The sequence below is a fragment of the Petaurus breviceps genome, unplaced genomic scaffold (assembly GCF_028583685.1).
Source record: "Petaurus breviceps papuanus isolate PSGF00001 unplaced genomic scaffold, PetGlider_PUasm1.0 90775, whole genome shotgun sequence".
In the NCBI taxonomy this organism is placed as follows: domain Eukaryota; kingdom Metazoa; phylum Chordata; class Mammalia; order Diprotodontia; family Petauridae; genus Petaurus; species Petaurus breviceps.
Window position 1 is genome coordinate 7,052,151 of NW_027187342.1, and position 5,520 is coordinate 7,057,670.

Sequence of the window (5,520 nt, forward strand, 5' to 3'; positions counted from 1 at the left end):
CTCAGTTTCATAATTTTTAAAACGAGGAGGTTGCACTCTAAGTTTCTTCCACCTAGATGTGTCCAGGGAAGACAGTGTCACTTTCTCTCCCATACCTCCCATGTTGGCTGGGTGTGCGGTTGTGGTTTGTACTTTGTTCTTGAAGAGGAACATGATATCAGGAAGATGATGCCATGACTTGCAATTGAATTGGATTTCCATAGAAGCCTCTTAGAGACAGAAACATCTCAGCAGGCCCTTGGAAGAATGTTGGTCTATTAGAGAAAAGTAGGGCAAAACCCAACCTGACAGTTCCATCTGCTTCTCCTACTTGGACAACACAGCTGTGTGTTCTTATCCATAAGGTGTCTGCCTTGGGTTTACCTTTGCTGAGGGGTGAGCCCTTGTTCAGTGAGTCTGTTGGGACATGCTCTACTTTGCTGCACCCAGGAATCTTTCCCTGAGCTAGGAGAGGGCCTTCCTTTATTGCTCTTGGAGTAGACAAAGACCTGATTCTGGTCTGTGAAGACAGTCAAGCCTTCACTAATCACATGGCAGTTTGATGACAACTCTCTATCTGCCAGACAGCAGAAGCTTGGTATTCGTGGACCTGGTCCCATTGGTTACAGAATGGACTCCTACAGTAATAATTGGATTTAACTTAAGAAGATTTTTAAGTTCTCTTCAGGTCATGATTTGATCATCATCTGGAAATTGTACAATATCTAATCATCTGGCCCCCCAGTCCTTGGTTTGCTGTTGCAAACTCCTGACTGGAGGCAGTTCATACACTTCAGAGACAAATAAAGTTAAGAGAGCATCAGGTCATAGGAGAACAGCAACAGAAGGACTCATTGAAAGAAACAATTACAATTATCACAGCATGACATGTATTGTGAAGGAAATTGAACAAACATTTATTAAGTGCCTACTATATGCCAAGCATTGTGCTAAGCGCCTTACAAACATCATCTGATCTTCATGACAAGCCAGGGAGGTAGGTCCTGTTATCATCCCCATTTTACAATTGAAAAACCTAAAGTAAGTGGTTTGATCACTAAGCAGAATTTAGGGAAGATCAGCTTTTCCACTTTATGTCACCTGCATAAGTTATCTAGCCAGTTCAACTCCCATAGGGCCTCTTTCACTTGAATGCATAGGAAGGCTTATGCTCATGGTGTATCCAGTGACGTTAGTCAAGCAAGATGGATTTACCATTTATATCAGATATAAGAAGCCTTGGCAGATCCTTAGAATGCCAGTATATATTGACACACTTTCTCCAGAGGGAATGAGGATGAGACTATACAAACAGAATTCCAAGTATACTGAAGTGGGAGGAAAAAGAGGTAGAGTTTGGAGATATCTTCAATGTGGAACAATGCACAAAATCTTGGAAGAAAGACTGAGAATGTTTTGATGTTAAGATTATATAAAGGGTGAACACATTTAATGTGCTCAAGATATTACTATTTCAAAAAATTAAAAACTGCTAAACCTTTACAAAAAAGAAAAAAAAACTGAAGCAAACTGAGGTTAAGTGACTTGCCCAGGGCCACATAGCTAGTAAATGTCTTAGGCAACATTTGAGCTCAGGTCTTCCAGGTCCAGTATTATACCCACTGCATGATCTTTTCCACTCTTAACATCAACACTCTTCCTCCTAGACATTTATTCTTAATAGACATTCATTTAATTAAATATACTGCCATGTAGTCAACTCTCAATCTTCCATGCCAACGGATAAGAGTAGTAGGATGGAAAGCTCAAAACAACAGATAATCCCAAATAATTTCTCTTTGGCTTTAGAGCATCGTATATGATTTCATTGGTAGCAGATTTATGTTTCTAATTATGTTTTGTGCAAGTAAACATGAACTTGCATTCCCAGAGCACAGATTTGCTGTTGGCAGGAAAGGCAACCCAGGAACATGCTGGGTGTCAGGGAAAATCCACTTGGGGATTAAAGAACTTGCAGCAGACTATCCTAAAGTGCATAATCCTCATGTGGATAATTGAGTGTTGACTGCAGGTGAGAGAAATGAAATGACAGGAAGGGACCAGAGGGAAAAAAGAGACACATTCCAGAAATATGGATAAAATTTTACAAAAAAGATTTGAATAGAAGAAAACGACCATTTACTTTGCTGTAGGCTCTTTTACTATGATCTGACCCCCCAAATAGTCATGATTTATTTTGATTTTTTCTTGCTTCTGAATACCTTAAACATTTCATGCACATAAAGAATGTAATTGAAGAAAAGACACACAATGTCATATTGAATGGAAATGGCAATGAAAAGTTTAAATACTTTTCAAAAAGCAGCATGTAACAATTGAGCGACAAAGAAAAAAGATATCATTTTGAGATTTTCTCTCTTTCTAGGCTGTTCTCATCCCTGAGGATATCATTTAATTTCCACAGTGATCATCCTTTAGCTAGAGTTCATTCAAGACAGTAAAAAGAGTCTTGGATTCTGGGTTCAAATCCTCATTCTATGATTTACTACCTATGCTATGTTAGGCAAGTCACTTAAAATCCCTGTGCCTGACTTTTCTTATGTGAAAAATGATTCCCCCAGGTCTTAGTGTTCCCCTCTGAAAACAAAGGTCGAGCTACTATCCCTAACTACATTGTTATAGGGAAATCCCTAGTGAGGAAACCTCCTCCTGCCAATGTAGGTCAAGATCTTCCCTGCAATGTATAATTTTAGAGCAGTGGTACTCAAAATCTGGTCTTGGACCCTAAAAGGTCCCCAAAATCTTTCGGCTCATCCAGAAAGTCAAAATTATTTTCGTAACACTGAGATATTTTAATTTATAATACAGTAAACTCTCATCTCTCTCATCTCTCTGTCTTTCTCTAGCTATCATGTCTCTAGCATCGAACTTTATCATATCTATCATTTATCTTCCTCTCTATCATCTCTCCATCTGTCATCACTCAACTATCTATCATACATTTAAACAAAACGTCTTTGGGGTGGGGTTCCTCAGTAATTTTTAAGACTGTAAAGGGGTCCTGAGACCAAAAGGTTTAAGAACTGCTGTCTTACAGAGTTGCCTAGAGCAGTGAGAGGTTAAGCAGTTTGACTAGGGTCACACAGCAAGTCTGTTAGTGGTGAGACTTGAACCTTGATATTCTGGACTTCGAGGTCAACTTTTTATTAACTCCCCCATACTTCTGTCTCTGTAACTATATTGTTTTTCCTTTTCTGTGTATGCTATTTTCTCCCAATATGAGGTAAACCTAAGAACAGGGACTATTTTGATTTTCTTCTTTATATTACCAGTATCTAATATGGTAGTTAGTGATACTTTTTTTGGTCCACATCTATGACTTCATTGGTATAGGAAAAAAATTCTTGTAGAGACTCTCTCTACCATTGTAGGTCTGCAACTGTTTTGTAGCAGAGTTTTAGAGCTGCCTGGAGGAACTGAGAAGTTTAAATGGCTTGCCCAGAGTCTAATAACTAGACGAGATTAACTAGACTATAGTAGACACAGTTTTTCCTGATTCCAAGGTCAGCTCTCTGACTTTATACCATGATGCCTTTCACCTGGCATATAATAATTGCTTCATAAATTTTTATCCAATTGAATAAAATGAATTTCTGGGAGGAGGGGTTGGTTGTTATCCTTCCTTCTTTAAGAGGACCAAACTGACATCACTATGTGGTGTCAAGGTACAGCATGTCCAACTGTGGTTGATCAGACCAGTATAGGTTCAGAAGGCTCACCACAGGTTGGGCACAAATAGTCCATATGAACATTTGCAATGAAGATGTCTCTAATTTACACATCTCATATTTCTTTTGAGTGATTGCAATTCTTCTTTGCTCATAGGGGTGGAGGGATGAAGATACAGGGAAGCATAAATTGCAATGACTGACCAGAATCAAATTATAATCACACAACATTGCTGTATTTGGGATATGCCAGAAAATTAATATTAAATACTTATCTTTGTATTATGAGTGCCTAGTACCATGTACATCTCTGGTAATCCATTGGATTTGTGATCACATTGATGTGGGTATTTCTCTCAATATCACACATTTCAACCCACTCAAGCCATGATGACCCTTGTCCTTGTCTCTTGTCCGTATCCCCACTATTCGTGGAGATAATAAGTAGCACTTACCTTCCAGAGTTCTTATGGTGATCAAATGAGATAATATGTGTAAAGTGTTTAACAGTTCCTGGTGCATAGTAGACACTAAAAATGCTTATTTCTTTTCTTTCCTTCCTATACAATACTAATCCTTACCCTCTACCTCCTTCTTTCTTTCCCTTCTTTTGAATATGGTATACTCATCCAAAGTCATTGTTCAGTTAACGGTTTCATCTCATTAAGTTTCAGAGATATCTAAGATATGCCACACAATATGTGTCCATGCACAGTTTCCCATACTATAGCTTCAATGGTTGAGATTTGCAGCCTTATGGTATTGTGGGTATTTGTACTTCAACCCTTAAGTAGTCAGTTAGTACTGTTTTTTACAGTCAATGATAACTTCTTAATAACTTGAAAGCCCCACTGGCATTCCTTTTTTGTGTCTCAACAATTCTGCAACTACTAACACAGTCACACCAATCTCCCCCTTAGCCTTGCTCTAGTCTTAATTTTACCAATTTGCCCCAACCAGCATTCCAAGCTATTGATTCACTTAACTATCTAATTGTTCCATTTGCCTTGATGCACTTAGTTTGCTCTGGCTTGCCAACCACTTTCTCCTTATCCTTCTTTGATTATCTCATGAGTCTACCTCTTCAGGTTCTCCATAAACCTTCTCCCTTGGAAGTCAGAAGTAGAAAAAAAGAGAAAAAAATCTATGACTCACTCCTTTTGTATTAGATCATTGTCTTACATTTTAGCAGAAAGGATTTATGAGGATGAATTCTAAGATGAGTCCTAGAATGGATGATAGAGGAAGATTATAGCATCTGTGTTTCCAAATTTCTTTAAGAAAATACTAAATGTCTGTCTTTGGCTGTATCAGGAGTGGAGACAGGTGTGTGGGTTTAGCTGATTTCCCTGTCTCAGTCTTTTTTATTCTCACTGGAAAAGATAGTGATTAAAGTGAGTTTGGGCATGTGTATATATAAAGAGATTTCTGAACATAATACTTCCAGACTGGTAGAAATTCATTGTGTGAAGACACCAAGGCAAATACTGCTTATGCCATTTTTGGATAGATAGTAATATAATTTTGGAGCCAAATAATCATAGAACATTAGATCTATAAGTGACCTTGGGGGTCATAGAATCCAGCTATCAGGGATGTATTACTAAATGTTTAACAACTGGCTTTTTTGGGGGGGATTTTTTAAAGTTAGATCTGCATTAGTAACATTTCCTCTGTTACTTTCTTAAGTCTAATCAGTAAATCATGCCTTGATTTGTTGAGTTTATATATTTGTAGTGTTTATAGATCTGTAGTGTTTATAGAGGTATAAATGCTCATTCTGAAAATTTAACAGTTGGCTTTCTGCAGTGAGTTCAAGCTGCCTCCAGTATACCCCTAAGAAGCTGAGAGA